This window comes from Rhinolophus ferrumequinum, chromosome 3 (genome assembly GCF_004115265.2).
Source record: "Rhinolophus ferrumequinum isolate MPI-CBG mRhiFer1 chromosome 3, mRhiFer1_v1.p, whole genome shotgun sequence".
NCBI lineage: Eukaryota > Metazoa > Chordata > Mammalia > Chiroptera > Rhinolophidae > Rhinolophus > Rhinolophus ferrumequinum.
In genome coordinates this window covers 72,726,272-72,748,854 of record NC_046286.1, presented here as the reverse complement: position 1 = coordinate 72,748,854, position 22,583 = coordinate 72,726,272, and positions in this window count along the sequence as shown.

The following is a 22,583-nucleotide window of genomic DNA, read 5'->3' as shown; positions in this document are numbered from 1 at the left end:
ACTGAAACTGAAAGATGCACTTCAGCTGCAAATATGTAGCAATTATCATGAAATGAACTTCATTCCACATTTTTGCTAATCACCATGGTAACCTGCATTCAATGGATTCTTTCTGGGAAATATTCCAGACTCTACCAGACATTTTTAGTTTAGAAGTTTAGAATATTTTTACTTTCTTGGTTACTTATATTGTTTTTAATGATATATAATGGCATTATAAAAAAATGTTAGAGAATATTGAAACTGCTTGATAATTCCTATCGAGGAAGATATACTAATAAGGTTCTTAAGTTATACAGGCAAGAAGAGTATTGATTAATAATATGTACTAATAATGGTTAATAAGTATGTTAATGAATCTAAGAGCTTAAAGTTTATACAGTATCGTAAGTGATTTAAATTCAACATATATTTTACCTGTTGATAAAACTTATGCCTCCACTTATACTCTTAATTTTAAATATTAAGTATATTAAATATAACAATGAGTCTTATCAATAAAATGATATCACCAATTTCCCATTTAGGCATAGAAAAACTTGCTCATTTTAGAAATTTAATGTTTTTTTTTAATTTTTATATTAAAGTTTTAATGTACAATTTGAAGGTTTGTGACACAAATTGCCCCGCTACTTTTCCATTAGTTTTTTTCTTTATATTGTACTTACTTTAACAAAAATTATTAAAATATAGCTAACGCACAATATTACATTAGTTTTAGGTGTGCACCATAGTTATTCAATATTTACACACCTAAAGAAGTGACCACCATGATAAGACCAGCAACCATCTGACACCATACCAAGTTATCACAATATTATTGACTATATTCCCCATGTTGTAAATTACATCCCCATGACTTATTTGTTTTATACTTGGAAATTTGGACTGCTTATTCCCCTTCAGCTATTTCCCCTGTTTAGAAGTTTTTCAATTACAGTTGACATTCAATATTATTTTATATCAATTTCAGGTGTACAACATATTCTTTAGACATTTGTATAATTTAAGAAATGATTCCCTGAGTAATCTAGTACTCACCTGGCACTATACATAGTTATTATCATATTATTCACTATATTCCTTGTGCTCTACTTTACATCCTCATGACCATTTTGTAACTACCAGTTTGTACTTTGTAATTCCTTGTCCTTTTTACTCTGCCCCCAACCCTCTCCCATCTGCTACCCCAACAAATCTATGACCCACCTGATACCATACATAGTTATTCCAATATGATTGATTGACTATATTCCTTATGCTATATCCAACATCCCCACGATTACTGTGTAACAACCAATTGGTTCTTCTTAATCCCTTTGCCCTTTTCATTCAACACCAAACCCCCTCCCATCTGGCAACCATCAATATGTTCTCTGTATCTATGAGTTTGTTTCTGTTTCGTTTGTTTATTTTGTTCTTTGGATTCCACATATAAGTGAAATCACATTGCATCTGTCTTTCTCTGTCCGACACTTCACTAAGCACAATACCCACCAAGTCAATCCATGCTGTCACAGATGGCAAGAACCCATTCCCTTCCATGGCCAAGCAATATTCCTTTGTATATATGTATCATCTCCTCTTTATCCATTCTTCCATTGACAGACACTCAGGCTGCCTCCACATCTTGGCCACTGTAAACAGTGCTTCCATGAACATATGGATGCACATGTCCCCTTGAAGTAGTGTTTGGGCTTCTTCCGATAAATACCCTGAAGTGGGATTACTGGGTCCTTCTTTGTCTCTTGTTATAGGCTTTCTTTCAAAGTCTATTTTGTCTGGTATAAGTATTGTTTTGTTTTGTATTTTTTTTATTCCATTTTCATGAAATATCTTTTTTAATTTAGTTACTTTCAGACTATATGTGTCTTTCAATCAGAAGTGAATATCTGTAAAAAAAATAAGGGAATATCTTGTAGGCAGCATTATGTGTTTGTTTGCTTATCCATTTAGCCCTCCTATGTCTTCTGGTTGGATCATTTAATCCATTTGTATTTAAAGTATTTGTTGATAGATATGTAGCTATTGCCACTTTATTATTCATAATTTTTATTTTATTTTTTTTATGTTAAAGAAGTCCCTCTAACATTCCTTGTAATACTGGTTTGTTGGTGATGAACTTTTGTGTTGGTGATGAACTTTTGTCTGGGGAGCTCTTTATCTGTCCTGCAATTTTAAATGATAGCTTTGCTGGGTAGAATAATTGTGGTTATAGGTCCTTGCTTTTCATCACTTGGAATATTTCCCGCCAGTCCCTCTGGATGGCAAAGTTTCTGTTGAGAAATCAACTGACAATCTTATGGGAGCTCCCTTATAAGTTACTAGTTGTATTTCTCATGCTGCTTTTAGGATTCTCCGGTTGTCTTTAACCTTTGTCATTCTAATTATAATGTGTCTGGGTGTAGGCCTGTTTGGGTTCATCCTATTTGGGACTCTCTGCACTTCCTGGACTTGTATGTCTATTTCCTTCACCAAGTTAGAAAAGTTTTCAGTCATTATTTCTTCAAATATGTTCTCAATCCCTTGCTTTCTCTCTTCTCGTTCTGGTACCCCTATAATGCTATTATGGTTGATGTTGTCCCAGAGGTCTCTTAAACTCTCCTCTTTTTTTAAGGAGTCTTTTTTTTTTTTTTTTTTTTTTTTGCTGTTTTGATTGGGTGTCTTATGCTATCTTATCTTTCAAATTGCTGATTTGATCCTCTGCTTCATCTAGTTTGCTGGTAACTCCTTCTAGGGCATTCTTCATTTCAGTTATTGTATTCTTTCTTCTGACTGGTTCTTTTTTATGGTTTATGTATCCTTTTTTATGCTTGCTATCTCTCTGTTGAAGTTCTCACTACATTCTGTGAGCATCCTTATAACCATTGTTTTGAACTCTGATAGGTTGCTTGCCTCCATTTTGTTTAGTTCTTTTTCTGGAGTTTTGTCTTGTTCTTTGTTTCCTTATTTTGGCTGCCTCTCTGTTTTTTTTTTTTTTCCTATGTCAGGTAGATCTGCTATGTCTCAGTCTTGGCCAAGTGACCTGAGGGGCCTTGGCACAGTCTCTTTGATCGCCTGCTCCAGGTGCTCCCTGAGTGTCCCATGTGTGGGTTGTTTGTGCCCTCCTGTTATAGTTGAGCCTTGATTGCTATTGGTATGTTAGTAGGTGGGATTGACCCTAATCAGTAGGGTGATTAGCTGTGGGGTTTTGCCAGATCCACTGCTTATAGGCTGCTATGTGTGTGGGGGGGCCTTACCCCACTGAGTGGGATTTACCCCAGTGGGCTCTGGTGCCTGTTGAGACTGTCCTTTGGGTGTGCAGCTTATGGGGCTAATCGGGCAGTGCTTTGCTGTAGTCTGAGCCAACCTCCAAGTATGTTGGTTCTGGAGCCTCCGGCAAGGGTCTCTGGTGAAAGCCCAGGTCACCCACTGCCTATCACTATCAGGCACTGCATGGTAGGAGCTACAAAGTGATCCACAGTTGTTCTCTGCCTGTGCTAACCCTGAAGGCATGTGGGAGAGACCATGCTATGAACCGAGGTTGGCTGCCACCAGTACCGGACCTGGGGTAGCTCCACAAAATGTCAGGACACCCTAAGGCCTGCTGCCACCTGCTGACTCCCTTCAGCTTCAGCCATTGATAAAGCCTCTTAAGGTAAGCAGGTTGAGTGAGGTGGGGTCTCAAGGAGTTACTAGTTTTGGAAAAATTGTGGTCAACAGATTAATGTAGACTCTAGTTTGGTTCCAGTGCTAAGCCTGGTGCTACTCAGCAAGAGTCTCAGAGCACACTGAGGCTAGATTCCACCCACCTGGAGCCCATAGACTCTGATAGTTTTCCAAGAAAGAGTGTAATAATGCAGGCTGGGCTAGCTGCTTGCAGAGAAAATGCCTCTGGTGTTGGGTGGGGTCTCAGTGAGTCAGCAGAGTGGAGGAAGTGGAGCTCACCAGACCAATTGGATTCAGATTTGGCCTATGGGGGTGGGCTCAACACAAAGAAAGATGGCACCTGCCTGCTGGCTGCATGGGAGGAGAAACCACACAGTGGACAATGCAACTGTCTTCCAGCCCTCACTCTGTGGACACACAGCTCAGTCTGAACCCTGTATGTCTCTGACACCCCCCGGATCACTGTCTCTCTCTGCTGGAGCGCAAGGTGAGTGCCTGTGAGAGAATCTGTGCACCGGCTGTGTAAGAGGATGTCTGGGTTTCCTGCAGCCTTCCATCTCACCCAGGTGGTAGGAATCCCCATCGTTTTTAACAGCCAGTTGTTGTGGGGGCTTCTCTTCCTGGCACCAGTATTCCTGGCTGTCAAAACTGATTTTTGGCTGTGGGTTTCTTGCTCCTTGGGGGGAACCCCTGTGCCTGAGATATCCCTCTCAGTTTTCAACCACCACAAGAATGTTTGGGACTAGCTGGTTTCATTGTCCGCCCTTCCTACTATCTCATCGTGGCCTTTACTTTATATCCTTAGTTATAAAACTCCTATTCAGCTAGACTTCAGATGATTCTCCTGGTTGACTGTTTCATAATTGAATTGTAATTTTAGTGTGTTCATGGAAGGAAGCAGTCACAGTCTTTATCTACTCCACCATTTTGGATCTTTTTTGGAAATGTAATGTTTTGAGAAAGTTATTATCTTAGGATACATATCAAAAATATGATTAGTGTTGACTCTGGAACAGTATCACCATTTTCAGGCCTAGTGTATGGCTTGGAAGATAAGCTATATCTGAATCAGAGAACAAGGACACAACAAAGAGGTTTAGACTGAGGATTCACGTTTCATATTTTCCAAAATGTAGGTAGTAGTAGAAAATATATACTTGGATATCAGGCTGAGTAGTGCTATTTTAAGTAGCTAGTCAGAAAACTGATTGTGACCAGTCCATGATGGGACTATGTACTTCGTTAAAAATGTCCAACAGTAGCAAACTAATGTAAGGGAACTAAACACAAAGACACTAGAGAAATTTTAACCATTTGGCATTTTCAGCCACAGCAAATATTAAGCAAAACCCAAATCCTACCAAGAATAACATAAATCTACAATCTAAAGGACTATTAAACTCAGTTCTTATTACCCTATACAAAATATCTGTCTTTTAGCATAAAATTATAAGAGATGAGAGAAGGGAAAAACAAACAAACAAACGAACAAACAAAAGAACAAGACTTAAGAGATAAAGCAAGCATCAGAAACAGACTCACATTTAATACAAATGTTGGAATTATCAGGCACAGAATATATATATTTTAAATTGTGATAAGAACACTTAACATGAGCTCTTTTCTCTTAACAAAAATTAAAGTGTAAATTACAGTATTATTAACTGTAGGTGCAATGTTATGCAGCAGATCTCTAGAACATAATTAAATTTTCATACACATTCAACATCAACTCCCTATTTCCTCCTCCCCTAACCCCTGGCATCTACTTATTCTTGTGTCTGCTTCTATGAGTTTGATTATTTTAGGTACCTCATATAAGGAGAATCATACAGTATTTACACTTCTGTTATTGACTTATTTTACTTAGCACAATGTACTCCAAGTTCAACCACATTGTAAATGGCAGGATTTTCTGCTTTTTAAAGACTAAATAATATTTTATTGTATGTAGGTACTATGTTTTCTTTATCCATTCATCCATCAATAAACACTTAGGTTGTTTTAATATATTGGCTATTGTGATTAATGCTGTAATGAACATGAGAGTGCAGATATCTCTTTGAGATTTTGATTTCAATTATTTTAGATATACACCCAGAAGTGGAATTGATGGATTATATGGTAGTTCTATTTCTAATTTTGGGGGGAAACTTCCATACTGTTTTCCAAAGCTACTGTACTACTTTATATTTCCACCAATAGTCTATTAGTCAGGGAATTTAAAATAATTATAATTAACATCTTAAAAGGGATGTAATGGAAAATGTAGACAACATGCAAGAACATATCAGTAGTGTAAGCGAGAGAACGAAATTATAAGAAAGAATCAAAAGACAGTCCTAGAAATCAAAAACACGGTAACAAAAATGAAGAATGGCTTAATGGGGCCACAAATTGATTTGACAGGACTGACAAATAAATCAGTGAGTTTGGATATAGGTAAACAGAGACTTCTCAAACTGAAAGTGTAAAGAGAAAAAAGAATTAAGGAAACATTAAATAGCATCCAAAATGGTGAGACAATTTCAGAAAAAAAAAAGTAACAAATGTGTAATTGAAATACCAGGAGGTAAAGAAATGAGCAGAAGAAATATTTAAGGAAAAATTAAAAATGATCAAGAACTTTTCAAAATTAATAACAGACACCGAACCACAGATCCAAGAGTTTGGAGAATAGCAAGCTGAATAAATACCCAATTCATCATCATCATCATCATAATCAATGTTGTCATTAACCTATGCAATATCACATTAAAACTTTAGAACAACAAAGACAAAGGTGAATGCTTGAAGGAAGTCAGAGAAAAACACCTTGCTTATAAAGGAATAAGGATAATGGATTTAGGTTGGTTGGACATATTAATGTGAACTCATGTTTAGCTTAATATAGAGATGGTTATTTATATAAGTACATATAGATAAGTGTATATACACAGGTTTGTATACATATGTGTAACTCATCTGAAAGGGCCTATAAGTAATGACACCCCAATAGCAGTGAGAAAATCTAGTGCCCAGATTTTGGTTTCTAACACCAAACTCCAGTTAAAGAAACTGAGTCTGAGAAGGATAGGTATTAAATCTTTTACAAATATTTGTTAGAATTCACCAGTGAAGCCATCTGCCCTGGATTTTGTTGGGAGACTTTTGATTACTCATTCATCCACCTCGCTGGTAATTGCTCTATTCAGATTTTTCTATTTCTTCTTGATGCAGTCTTAGAAGATTGTATGTTTCTAGGATTTTTATTTTCTATGTTGTCTGATTTTTTGGTGTATAAATGCTCATAGTAGTTTCTTACGATGCCAGCTGGCTTTCACAAGGCTGTGGGAGAGCACAGGGCAGGTTGCGCCTGCTTGCGGGAGAGTGCAGAAACGGTGTACACCAGTGCCTCCATCCCTATAGAGAGTCCCCACAGGGCCCTTGGCAGATGCTTTAGGATTAACAAATTATTCTCCTTCATATATAGCCATACACTACATAACGATGTTTTGATCAACAATGTACCAAATATACAATAGTGGTCCCAGGAAATTATAATGGAACTTATAATGGAGCTGAAAAATTTCTTTCACCTAGTGATGTCATAGCCATTGTAACATCATACGAGAAATAGGTTATACGATTATGGCCTGGATGTGTAATAGGCTATACCATCGAGGCGTGTGTAAGTACACTCTGTAGTGTTTCACAATGACAAAATTGCCTAAAGATGCATTTTATTCAGAACATATCACTATCGTTAAGTGGTATAGTCTGGGTGCTTTTCCAGCTTCTCCTTTTGCACTGGTCCCTGCAGTGAATGAGTCTGTGCATTAGCCGTTTAAGAGAAGTGTCTAAGTTCCTTACAGCCCTTTGTGTTTTTCAGATGTGAGCCACATTGGTTTTCAAAGCCAGTCATTTGGGGGGCTCGTTCCATCAGTGTAGCTCCCAACGGTTGAGATTCCTGATGTGAGACACAAACCCCCCATTTCTCAGGCAGAAGCTCGAGATTTGTGAGATCTTTTGTGGGTCACTGTACCAGGGGGGGGGATTTTGGCATGACCACATCTCTGCTTTGCCTACACATCTCAGTGAGGCCCTTTCACTATTTGTTTGAAAGGAGCTGTTTAGTTAGTTTTCAGGTCTGCTTTTAGAGAGAATTGATTCATGTTTAGCTGTGGACTCAGTGTGATTGTGGGTGACGATGAGTTTAGGATTTTCCTGTGCTGCCAACTTGGGTCACCTGTCCTTCGCTTATAACATAATCATATGATTAGGTTTACATATATGTATGGCTGCCTAAATATATGTAATATTTTAGTTGTAGTTGTTTTATGCTTTTAAAAATGATATCTTCTTTGCAATCATCTGGGAAGTGCTTTTCCTAGTTAATATCGTTTCTTAGACACATTCTCTTTATAATACAACAGACACACACCTCCTTCCACTCTATAAGTTAAAAATTCTGAAAGAATACAAACACTGTGACTCTATTTCAAATGGAGGCTTTATATATATACATATGGCCTTTCATGTGTATATTTTATTTGTTTACTGGAACTATTCCCCCTGTTTTCAAAATGTATACTCTAATCACTTTTTAAATTTAAGTTTACTTGTGAATAAATAAACCTGTGGTGATTCCAAAGCAATTTCTGTAAAAGTGTTTGTGTGTATGTGTGTGTGTGTGTGTGTGTGTGTGTGTGTGTGTGTGTGTGTGTGTGTTGGGGGCTGGGAGGTGGGGTTGTACTCATTTATTAAAAAAAAAAAGAGTAAAATTGCTTTGTTAAGTCTGAGGTGAAACAGGTGTTCAAATTTGGGCTAGTAGATGCTGCCTTCATTTCTTCCTTTATAAACATTTCTTTGTTTAAATGACAAAATATTTTATGTAAATATGCATTTTATTTTTCACTGATGAATATTCCATTGTGAGACTATACCTAACTTTTTATTTTAACTAATATTACATATGGACATTTGCATTGTGTCCAGTTTGTGGCTATTACAAATGTGCTCCTATGAACATTCTTATTCATGAAGCCTGAAACATACCAGCCAGTATTTTCTATGGTATAGGAGTACACGTGGATGTGAAATTTTTCGTTATAAAATAACGAATGCCAGCCTTAGCAATTACTGTTAACTTGTTTCCCAAAGTGGTTGTATCAATTCACATGGCTGCCGGCAAGGTCACTACTGATTCACATCTTCTAGAGTAATTGATATTGTTAAAGTGCCTGCTTATTACCTATTTATTAAGTTAAAAAGGTATCTCATTATATTAGTTTGCATTTACCTGATCTCTGAGGAAGTTGAGCCTGTCCCTATGTTTATGTGCATTCATGTTTCTTTGATTTAAAATGGCTTTGATATCTTTTGTCATTTTTCTATTAGATTATTTATCTTTTTCTTATTTATTTGTAGAAGTTCCTTATATACTATAGGTAATAAGACTTGTTTGGTTGTATATATTCTAAAGATATTATGCCAGTTTACAGCTTGGATTTTTATTTTCAATGGTGTATTTTGATTTAGGCATTAAAAGATAAAGATTCTCAATTTTAATGCATTTTAAATTATCAGTCCCTTTTATTATGAATATCAGGTTCTTCACAAAGTCAAGGTCAGAGAGATATTCTCCTATATTTTCCTTGTTGATAGTTCTTTTGTACATTGACTTTATAGACTGAAAGTATCTTCTTTTTATACTGTTTCAATCAAAATTTATTAAACATTTCAATTGCAATGTAGGGGTAATGCTAGGAACTTTAGAAGATACAAAAATAAGACACACATAAATTGACAGAAAGTTTACAATATATTTAGAAACAACCTTAATTGGATTTGGATTTTTGTTGTTGTTGTTTTTCCATAATTCCCCATTATACCAAGTCATTACTGGAAAAATTATAATTCTTCACATATTATTTTATCTTATTATTACATAAATTAATCCAATTGTCTGATTTGTGAAATTTTCTGAATAAAATGACCTTATTTTTTCCTAGTCTAGACTTTATTAGAGGAATAATTTGATATGAACAGTTGTTAAACTATTGAGAACCTATTAATAGATCAAGAAAATCCACTCTCCCAAGAAAAATGAGAGCTGCATGAGTTATTTGTAGTTGTGGATATGAATTTTGACTGAAACATCCACACAGCATACCTCTGCAAAGTCTTTTTTAAATCACTTGTACATTCCTATCTGCAGCAAGACTATCTGGGTTAAGGTTATGGTCTTAAAATTACAGCCAATAACAGGAGGACAAATATGAGCCATGATATGACTTCATCAATCATTTCTACATATTTAAACAATTTTGGTTTTCATTTTGCTCATTGTAGTATGTTAGGTGCACAAGATTTGTGTTTGACATTTGTTTTGATTTCACATTTATAACTTCCAATTGGTTGTAAAATCTACATTCTTACATAATTACAACCACTTGCCTGTGGTCTTTATGTTTGAAGACCAACTAAGCAGGATATAAAAATTGACATTCTTTTTCTTGAAGCTTCATAAATTTGTTGCATCATTTTATTTTGGTATGAAGTGTTGCTATAAGGAATCCTAATGTCACTCTGATTTTCTTTCCTGTACATATTACCTTGTCTTTCTACCTCTATGCTCAAATAAATCTTTCTTTATTCTTAATATAAAAAAATTTTATCAATGGCCTTTCCACAATGATTTTAATAGGCACAATTAGAATTAAGTCTTTATTGTGATCTTGCACTGGGCAAGACTTTAATGGAAAAAATGTTACAACTTTATCGGAGACTTTGAAAGATATTTCATAAAGAGGTATACTGTGGAATAAAGTAGGAATAATCTATGTTGTAAAGCCAAAACTAAGCTACAAATTCAATGCAATCACTAAGTGTACATGCATTATTTTTTTAGAAATTAAATTCATAACAGTCAAGAAAATTTTTGAAAGAAATATAAAAAGGATAATTTTTCCTTCCAGACATCCAAATCCATTATAAATCTGTAATAAATAAACTGGATTGGTGTTAAAAATTCAATATAACACAATAAATAAAAACTATAATTAGCACTCTTTATACATGGGAATTTAGAAGATATAATTGGTATATAAAGTCAGCAGACAATAGTGGATTATTTGATAAATTAATTTAGCATAATTTACCGTCCATTTAAAAGTAAGGTTAAATCATTACCGCTCACCTTTCACAAAAATAAATTCCAAGTGTACTAGACCATGTTTGTTTTAACAAAAATCAGTAAATTTATCAGTAGACAATGTTAGAGAATATTGTTTCCAATACAAAACATATAAAAGCAAAACACATAAAAATTAACGCATTTGATTATATCTGAAGTAAAACAATATGACAGAGGGCATCATAGAATAGGTGAAAGACAAACGATAGATAGATGGGGATAACATAATTTAATATACATGACAGAAAGAGATTAGTACCCAATTATAAGATATCTACCAACATGTAAAAAACAGTAGAAAAATTAGCAAGTCACAGTACCAAATTTACATAAAATTTACTCTAAAATAATAATGTTACCATTTTTCATACCTTCTGTTGACAAAGTTAAGGAAGTTTTATACTGGCAGGTATCGTTGGTAAGGGAATATAGAGAGAGAAATTCTCACACAGTGGGTGTATATGCATTGGTTCAATCATTTTGTTTTATAACTTAAATTGTGCATTCCTTGAGAGCCAGAAGTTTTACTTCCTGTAATATACTCTAACAAAAACAGCATACATACATACCATGAACATGGATTGTTTATTTCATGATTTTAATAGGGAAGAACGCAAAACAAGTTATATCTGTTAATCATGGAATACAAAGTAGATTGGAATACCTTTAGTATTTATGACAATGTGGTATATAATTAACAATTTTCAGTGTTTGCCACAGATGTAACTACATCCCAAGCTCTTTAAATAAATTTGTGTGATTCTTACAACATCCCTATGAAATTACTCCCAATCTATAGCTGTAGAAACCGAGATAAAGAAAGATTAAATAACTCAACCAAAATCATTGATAACTATAATGGGAGACAAGATTTTTACTGAGACAGTCTAGTTCTTAGAGTGTTTTCTAATCATAATCTCTGTGGGTATTTGTTTTTTAGGGCTTCCCTACTGAAATAGCACAACTGAGTGCTAAAATAATAGAAATGTGTTCTCTCATAATTCTGGAATCTAGAAGTCCCAAATCAAGATGTGAGCAGGACTGGGCTTCCTCTGAAGGCTTGAATGTTTACTTCCCTCTTAGTTTCTGGTGGTTGCTGGCATCCTTGGCATTCTTGGCTTGTAGCTGCATCATTCCACTTTCTGCCTCTGTCTTTGCAGTCTGTCTTCCCTTTGTGTGTGTATTCTGTATCCAAATTTTCCTCTTCTTATCAGGGCACCAGTCATTGGATTTCAGGCCCATGTTAATCCGGTATGAACTCATTTTAAGTGGATTACACTTATGCAAATATCCTATTTCCAAATAAGCTCACATTCACAGGTTCTCAATTAATGTGAGTTTTAGGGAAACACTATTCATTCCAGTACACTATGCTATAAAGTTCTCCCAGACATGTTTTAGAGTGACACAATGAAAGTTGACATGTGATGTGTACACTGTGATATTATTGATATTACTGTCATTGTCATTTTTGAGATATCTCCATGGAATAATAATAATATATGTTTTTCTATGGACATCCATGCATAAATACATAGCAAAAAATACTGAAAAGAAGCCAATAACCTAACTGGAGAGAATGAATGTTAATTCATTTATAGGCCCTTCCAGAATTTCAAAGCATCCACATGAAAGATACTTCATCACCATATACTGATTAAAATTTTTAGACTGGAATTAGAGCAAAGTTTTCTTAAGCCAGTGGCCATAAACCTTTGAGAAGACTGGTGAAGAAGAGTTGGGCTGTTTCAGAGAGAGATATGAAGAAAAACAAAAACTTGATATAGAAGGGTGTTCAGGAAAGTGCTACATTATACAACTTGATGAGATGTTTATCATCAGGAAAAGTTTGAATAGAACAATAAAAGACATGAGTTAAGTGTGGTAGCCAGCCTACAAGATAATCCCTAGATTTTTGCCTCCTGGTATTCACACACATGTTTAAGTGCATACCAGTGGTCTAGTGATCTATACTGATTTTAAACTGGTCTAAGTCACCAACAGAGTGTGACAGACGTGATCATGCGGGACTTCTGAGGCTGAGTCATAAACAGCAATGAGGAGTCCACTTCATCCTCTTGTATCCCTCATTCTGGAGAAGCCAGCTGCTAGGTTGTGAGTACAATAAAGGAGTCCTGGAGAGAGACTCATGTTAGCAATCACTGAGGTCACCCTCAGAATCAAATTGTCAGCCCTGTGATCAACCTTAGAAATAGTTCCAATTCCGTTAAAGCTTCAGACAACTGTAATCCTGGCCATGATCTTGAATGCAACCACAGAAGAGGTTTGAACCAGAACCACCTAATGAAGCCCCTCCTGAATTCCTGATCCACAGAGATGTTTGATAATAAACATTGGTTTCTTTATTTCATTAAATCATGGAGTAATAGGTTGCCACGCAATAGATAATGAATATAGCAATCTCGCTGGGGAAAAAGCACTCCAGCAAGAGTTAGCTGTTCCTATAAAGGTTCTGAGGCAAGAGCATGCACGATTGTTCTAGAAAAAGTGAGGATAGTTGTGGTCAAGTGGGAGGGGAGGTCAGAAGTGAGAGGTATTTAAAACCTTTTAAATGAATGAATGCTAAAGACATTTCAAATGAATATACATAAATTGTTAACATGTCATCACAAAAGTAAAACAGAATATTTAATTAAAATTCACATATCACAAATTGACGAATTTTCCTCAAGAAGTTAAAGAAATGAAGAATGTTTGAAAATAAAACTGAAAGAAGAAGCTAAGGATATATAAACTGAAAAAGTCTTTGATAATTTCACTGCCATTTTGGTATATTTTCCTCACAGTTGCTCTTCAATTTTATAAGCTTTTTTTTTCTTTTTTTTTCAATTATAGATATTCTGTATTTCAGTTTTTATCCTGTATATTTTACATAGCAACATATTTAAGCATTTTTCATAATATTAAAATTATATAAAATCCAATTAAAAGTTGCACAGTAATTCTTTATATGCACAAAACGAAATTCATTTGTACTCTTTGTCACCTATTTAGGTTTGTGGCAATTTTTCACTATTATAAAAAATGCTCTTTTATGAACATTTATTTTATCTAAATCTTTTAATTCAATTAGTAAACATTTCTTACAAATTCTTTCCCAAAGATTTCCTCTCGTCTAATACTTATAAAGGCGATGCTCTTTTTAAACCTTAAAACTTCATGTATGTTGATCAAACTGTCCCTCATCTCACATCACTAAAATTAATCTAATTAATTATGAGAAAGAAAAAAAAGATAGAATTCAAAGAGATATTTTGGTTTAAGACTTGAAGTGAAAAATCAAAGATTTTACATTTGGGAACCCAAATGTAAAAGATATTAGATTGAAGAATTGTTGAAGTTTTTCAGACTGAGGGCAGTAGAATTGTTTTTAGACTCTTGGGAGATTAAACATTAGTCATGCAGACAAATGCTAAATTCTGTCTTTGATTTTGACTTGTATTAGGTAACAACTTTCTTATGTCAGGTAATGACCTCAAACTTTCAAATGATAAATTTACTCTAATTTTCCCGTTTGTGCTGGCATATGGAAATCATTTTTTCCCAAAGACATAATGAAATTATGTCTTTCAAATATAGCTTGAAAATATACAAATAAATAGCCATTGGGCACTTGTGTGTTATATCAACAGTTCTGTCTGCCCAGTTATTTGAAAATTAAATATGATTTTATGTTGTTGACTTAAATAGTACTTACATAATCATAACCCTTGCATTTATGATTGAGGATTTACAAACAGCTTTACAACTGTTACCTTGTTTATCTTTGCATCTTGCTCTGAAGGCTTAACTAAGTAACTCTAAGCATTTCTGATTTATAGATGGAGAAAATGAAATAGGCAGGTGAGATTATTTATTTGTAATAGATATTGACTGAGCTGGGAATGAAGCCAGGACTCTAGAGTGTTGTTCATTTGCTAGTCCTGTATCTTGGTTATAGAATCTAATGGTTAATTATTTTAATTGAGTTACAATAACATGGCAAATTACCTGACATGCTATCAAATGGAATCATACACCTACAGTCCTATAATCAATGAGGTTAACAGTGGCATCTCTAACATACTTTAAATTGAGAGCTTTCTAAATTTAAACTAAATCTATTAAGCTAAAGCACTAAATACCAATTGGTAAGACTTGTCCCTAAAACCTTCTACAACGGTTTTCCTACTTCTTACCATCTAGATCTCAATTTCTTATCAAGTTTTTCTTTCCCCTTTCTTCTCTTGACAAAAATCTCCTTATCATTTATAAACTTGAAAGATAATCTTGTCAGTGCTATCAATCTCTGCCATGAAATGTGAAATCATCAAAGCAGACTTAAATGAATGAAAAAAATCTTACCCAACACCAAAGTTTTCTAATATTTAGCAAATTATACAAGCAAGCCACAGATTCCATGTGGAGAGAGTGATGTAAACACTCCCGGTTCTTTCCTTCTACCAGCCTATTGCTGTTCTGCTTCAGTCACCCTGAGGCAGCACTTCAGACCCAGACCAATGATAAAGTCTGCCTTTCTCATACATCTGTACTTGCAGCTGCCCTCTTACACTCCTCATGTGTCCAAAGGATTCTGATTGTATTTCCTGGGGATTGGCCACTTTCCTATTAAGTGGCACATATCAATTCCTAGGTTGAGACAAGGAATTTAGCATTGCTACAGGCTATTCGCATCTATTTTCCTTCTTCCTTTTTTAGTTATTTGGCATTCATAATTCCTGAACTTTTGGACCTTGTTTGTCAGTATTCATGGCAGGGAATAGAAATCACTCAATGTTTTTAAGCAGACAGGAATTTAATACCAGAATTAAGGTGCTTACAAATCGTGCTAGAGGTGGTTAGAGGTCAAGAAATGCTACTGCCATCCAGTGGTCAGGAAAGTGCAAACTCTGCTACCATTCTCACAGCTGCCACTCACCCCCATACCTTTCATCTGTACACACCAGACAGGCTGGCTTTATTTAACATATGGAACATGTGCTGCATCCTGCTTATCAGATGCTCCACCAAATAATGAAAAAAAAATGGCCTTCACCTCTTCCATTTTCCAAACTCAAATGTGTGCATCATCTCCAGCAGTAGAAGTTCATCTCCTGCAGGAAACTAGTTGCAAGGGCATCTAGGATATGTAGTTTTTAACCATATAACCCCTGTGACACAGGGGATAGGAGCATAAAATAAGAAGAAAGTAAATATTTTATTGAGTGCCAGATGACGCTACCTAGCATATTTACTTATTTATTTACTTATTGATTGATGATTGATTGATTGATTTCACTTTCCCAGTTTCAAAACCTCATCTTACAACTTCAGGGTCCTGAGTCCACACCTGACCTGGTACATTCTTTGAGCTTCCTATCAGCATTTCTGTCATGTGTTTTCAGTAATCCATATACTTTAAGAAGCTATTTGTAATTTTTTAAATTAATGACAATAGATTAATACTTTGTCTACTGGTGAAATATTTGCATTATTACAAAGGCCATCTGGAATCATTAACTTTAGCAATGAACTTAGTGGGACTATCAGGTCCAAAAATCATTTGTCTTGCTTCTTCTATATTTTAGTCAGTAGGAACAATATCAGAATTGCATCCTTTCAAAACCACAAACTAATAATTGAGAAAATGGTTTAAAGTTCCATTTTTGGAACTTGCTATTTATATGCTAAGATTGAACTATCACATGGAATAAAAATTATTTGAAAATATCCCTAATATTATATAGCTCATGATAATTATATTCTCAGATTTCTTATTGTTTGCAACTTGCCCAATCTTTTCTCTTTATCCTTTTGACTATCTTTACTTGTCTCATTATTTCACTGTAAAGATGTAAAATATTCGTTAGTTTTTCTTCAACTGGTATTGTTGAAAGGAAAATTTTCATTGCTCTAATTTTTTCAGTGAATTAAACACAGCTACAAAGCTGATATTTTTGATAAGTGTAGAGCTTTTACTGTAATTGTAAAGAACACCAGGATAGGAATGTTATTCAAAGCAAAATATTCAGCCTATTGTGATAGGACAAAAGAAGAGACCAAAGGAAAAATGTTTTTTTGTTTTTTTTTTCCTTGCCTCTGGGCAGTGAAAATTTGGTGTTACTAAGGATACTGATTTTTCAAATATACTATTCACTATTTCTTAACAAATTCTCCTTGTTAATGACTGTCAGACAGTATAAACTACAAAGGGTTTAGTGTAAAAAGTTTTAATCAGCAACTAAAACCAAATAAAAAGTCCCAGATTTGTACAGAAAGTGTTGGGAAGATGAGTACCTGCTTGCTTTACTAAACCTCTTAAATATGAGTAATATCTAGACGCAAATTTAAACTACATACATCTATTATGAACTAGTTGAAAACTGGGCTACATGCTAAACATAAATAATACATTAAAATGGGGAATGCAATTTTCGGTAATTTCCCCTGAAAAGAATGAATGCCATGATTTCAATATGTTTACATGTTCAAGGATATTTCAATATTTTGAGTGGTAAGGCATAAGTTATTTGTGTAAGATATGAGCCCCCGTGGAATTTTTATAGACTGAGTATCAAAGAGGGACTGGAGAGCCCAGGATCCAACTTGAAACGTCTTAAAGACAACTCCATCTTAATCATTCCCATGCATAGTGCTGTATGTGACAAAAGTTGGCCCTCAGTTACTGTTAAATGACAAGCATGTGCTACAATAGCAACATGAAATCAAATGTTCATTATAAGTATATTATAGCTTATCATCCGGAAAGATTTGGATAAAGATTCAATATTTATTTAGTCCAGTTTGTTCCAAGCACTGCATTAATCTCTTTTACATGCATTCTTATACGTACTTCTTTCAACAATCTGAGAGTGTCTTAGGAGGGGGAAACAGATATAGTTCATTCCAAAGTGATTTGATGGCATTAAGATTCAAATTAAAAGAGAAAGTCAGAAATATATCACACACTCATACTTACGATCACAGCAGAAATTGCTGTCGCATCTAGCGAGAAGCAATGGATTCTGACTGAGGAGATACTGTGCCTTTAGGAGGCCTCACCATGGCAAGTGTACATCGGGAGTGCCATTGACGTGCAAGCTGCAGCTGCTCCCCCTTTGAACTCCTTGTTGCCAGGGACCAATCGGCAAGAAGAGGCATCAACTTAATGGTATGAGACAATGACGCTGATCCTCAAGGGTGGTTAGGCGGCTCTTACAACTGGAGTCAGGGAAGAATAAGTGTGGAACCCAGATGGTCCACTTGGCCACCTCTTGCTTCTCCATTGCTTCATTGTAACTGAATGGGCGTGTGCAGCAACCCCAGACTATGAAGGTTATAATGGTCAAGAAGTCACTCTCAGAAATGATGGTTTGGATCATACCACCATGGAACACCGTGACCTGCCCAGATGATAGCCAAGGATGAGGGGAATTTGAAACGAACAGTGGAGGAGGGAGAATGAGGAACAATGACAGTTTCTAGATCTACTGAAAAGAGTGTGGCTACCGTTCTTCTCACAAACCTCCCTACTAAAAATTCAGATTACTGTATTATTCAAAATTCCCCTCAGGAACTGAGGCCCAAGGGAAACGTGGAGGAGCTTTCCTTTGTAAAACTTTGTAGTGAAGCAAAGGGTGAACTGCAGCAGCCATGAAAATACTCCTCTCAGGCCTGGGTCGCAGCGTGCAGAGTTCACTGACGGCCCTAGCTACTGCGTTCTGACATTCATTGCCACATTTTAATGGAGGTCACCTTTCCCACAGGTTGTTCTTGCCAATGACTGAGGTTGGCAGGGATTCAAAGGGAGGCCTGTTCCTGGGTTGGACTCCTCTGACAGCACCTTTGGGCCCCCAACAGCCTTGACAAACTTTCCTTTGAACTTCAGTCAATAATGTTTCCACCCAACATTGCTTCCTTCCTTTCCTCTCTTTTTCATTCAGGGTCAGATTTCAGTCATGCTGTGATGGCTTTTCCAGCCTCCCTTGGACCCCTCCCCATTTTCTCTTACAGCTTGCTTCTCACCGGGACCAGACCAATGCCATACTTACTGGATGAAACTTGTCCACTTTTTCATTGAGCAGCTTTCACTGCAGTTTCATAACGAGTTGACAGCACAACAATCTTATCTTACAAGGCTGACAAGTCTCCTCTCTCCCCGAAATTAATCAAATTTTCAGGCCGGTTGAAGAGACCTTTCTATTTTTGCTGCTCTTGCAGATAATTATCTTAAATATTTGTTCATTTCTTGGTTCCGTTCAGTGTGCTGATGGGAGGCAGAAGGAGGTAACAGCATTTGGGGAGAGAAAAGCGGTAATAGCATGTTGAAATGGCACACATCTTTCTTAAATCTTTAACATTAGTTCCAACAAAGCTAAATTTTGTTAAGTTTTAATTGTCTCATTTCCTGCCCTATCATATTTAGTTTTTACTTCTCGTATTTTTTCCTTTATTTCTATGACCGAATATATGTTTACTTATCTCAACACTATTCCTCCCTCAATTTGGATCCTTCTCCCCCTTTTAAATGCTTCCATTTTCTGTTTACCACTTATATCAGTCATTCATTTCATCACATTTACTGAAAATCAACTCCATACTAGGCAAGGAATGGAGATGAAGACATGAATATAATGGGGATTTATCCTCAGGAAACGAACACTGTACTCAACCCTAAACATTCTAGAGCTTTTTCATAGCCAGGAGATACTTCATGAGAGAGTATGCCCCCTTTTCAGCATAGCTCCTATTTCTGCCTTTGTTTATCTATGCTATGAGTTATCCGGGTCATATAACCCTTCAAGGAATATGCAACCATAAAAAGTGTATAAAAGGTTAGCAGTTTTGCACATTATTGGATGAAAAATGAAGGACAATTTATGTACCTTCTACACTGAGGTTACTGTAGTAAAGATATTTTCCCAATCCCAATCAGACCTTTTTTTTTAGTAATCATGGAAAAGTGCTTATTGGGAGCACTTATTAACCAATTGAAATGATTTCTTTTAGGGATGAAGATGATTTTGACTTTTATCCAGTTGGAAGCTTATCATGAAGCATGATTGCCTGCCTTAATGAATTATATACAATCAGGAAATATACGTGAATTAGGTAAATTCTGTTGAAGTATGTTTATGAGATGCTAGGTTTAGAAGACATTGAATTCAAAATTGACACAGGCATATTCTCAGGGACAATGTCTAAGACAAACAAACAAAAAGACCAATAACAGTAACATCTGTCCACGAGTGTTCCTATGAACTCCTGTGTTTGATTTCTAGTTGACTTTTATTGGTTTCAAACTCATATTTTTATCTTGGAATTTGATTTTCACATTCATCTTATACATATGACAACTTTTCTTTGCCAATCTGGTAACTAACTTCAGTTTATCATTTATATTTTATTTTTATTGAGCTATATTTTATTAAGGCTCTCCTTAGCTCTCAATCCTGACCTGGCCAGTTCTTTTTGTTTTTCTCAAAATTTTATTATTAAAAATATCAAATATACAGTAACATTCTATGACTGAGATTCTGCAATTAATATTTAACCATACTGGATTTACCACATACACATCTTGCTATACATCCAATAATCTATCTCTTTTTTGATGAATTCCAAAGTTAGTTGCAGACATGACACTTTAGCATGCATATCATTAACTGGAGTATAATAATTCTTTATTGTTCTTTTTAATTCTTTTTTCAAAGGATATTTTTTATTTTTTAACTATAGTGAACATACACTATTATGTTACTTTGACATAGTGATTAGACATTTATATAACTTATGAAGTGATCACTCAGTGAATCCAGTACCCCTTTGACATCATACATAGCCATTACAATATTATTGACAATATCCTTTATGCTATATTTTATATGCCCATGACTATTTTGTGTCCAATTTGTACTTCTTAATCCCAATGCCTTCCCCTTTTTCACCCACTCCCCAACCCCCTCTCATTTGGCAACCATCAAAATCTCTGCATCTATGAGTTAATTTCAATTTCATTGGTTTGTTTATTTTGTTCTTAGACTCTACATATAAATGAAGTCATATGGCATTTGTCTTTCTCTGTACTCAGCACAATACCCTCTATGTCCATCCATGTTGTTTCAGATGGCAAGATTTCATTCTTTTTTATGGCTGAGTAATATTTCATTTACATATGGATCACCTCTTCTTTATCTATTCATCCATTCAGGGACACTGATGTTGCCTCCATATCTTGGCTACTTTAAATAATACTGCAATGAATATATGAATGCACATGTGCCTTCAAAGTAGTATTTTGGGTTTATTAGGATGAATAACTGGAATTGATTACTGGGCCCTCCTTTGTCTCTTGTTATAGCCTTTGTTTTAAAGTCTGTTTTGTCTGGTGTAACTATTGCTATACCAGATTTTTTTTTTTTCCATTTCTATTTTCATGAAATATCTTTTTCCATCAATTTACTTTCAGTCTGCAATATCTCATGAAAGCTCCCTTGTAGGTAACTAACTGCCTTTCAATTGCTGCTTTTAAGATTCTCCCTTGGTCTTTAACCTTTGTCATTTTAATTATGATGTGTCTTGGTGTTGGCCTCTTTGGGTTCATCTTGTTTGGGACTCTCTGCACTTCCTGGACTTGTATGTCTATCCTTTTGCCAGGTTAGGGAGGTTTTCATCATTATTTTTTCAGATGAGATTTAATTCCTAGCTCTCTCTTTTCTTCTTCTGGTATCCCTACAAAGCATACGAGTGTATAGGTATGACTGATGTCCCATAGACCTGTTAAAATATCCTCATTTCTGGTGTTCTTGTTTTTCTTTTTTCTTTTTCTTTTTCCTGTTCTGATTGGGTGTTTTTTGATACATTATCTTTCAAATTGCTGATTTGAACCTCTGCTTCATCTAATCTGTTGATTTCCTTTGATGTATTCTTTATTTTAGTTATTGTATTTTTTGTTTCTAATTGGTTCTTTTTTATGTTTCCTGTCTCCATTTTTATGTTTCCTATCTCTGTTGAAGTTCTCCCTGATATCATTGAGCATCCAGTATCTTGAATGCTGCATCTGATAGATTGCTTGCCTCCATTTTGTTTAGTTCTTTTTCTGAAGCTTTTTTCTGATCTTTCATTTGGGACGTGTTTCTTTTTCTCTCCATTTTGACTATCTCCCTGTGTTTGTTTCTATGTATTAGATAGGGTTGATATATTTCCCGGTCTTAGTAGAGTGCCCTTGTGTAGTAATTGTGCTATGGGGCCCAGTGGTGCAGTATGCCTGTTCACCTGAGCCAGGTTCTTTTTGCTCACCTGCTGTTGTTGAGACTTGGTTCAACATGTCAAGGGTAGGGATTGATCCTCAGGCTGATTGGTGTGAGGACTGACTATGACTACAGTGGAGAAGCTTTTGTGCAGGGGCTGACCCTACAGAGCAAGATTTGCTTTACAAAGGATATGGTGCCTGCCCAGTCTGCCATTTAGGTTTGTCATCTGTAGATGTAGCCTGGTGGTGCTCCAGCACAGTATGAAAATGGCTACCAGGTATACCTGCCTAGGGGCCTCCTGGGAGGTGTCCCACTGCAGGCCAATTTTGTCCTCCACCTGCGCCCTTCTGCAGCTACCTGGCATGACCCACAAAGTGATCTGTAGATGTCTTCCACCTGCACTGGTTTTGGAGGTACCTGGGAGAGGCTAAACTGCAAACTGAGGTTGGCTGCTGCTAGTACTGAACTTGGGTCTGCTTAACAAGAAGCACAGGACACACCAAGTC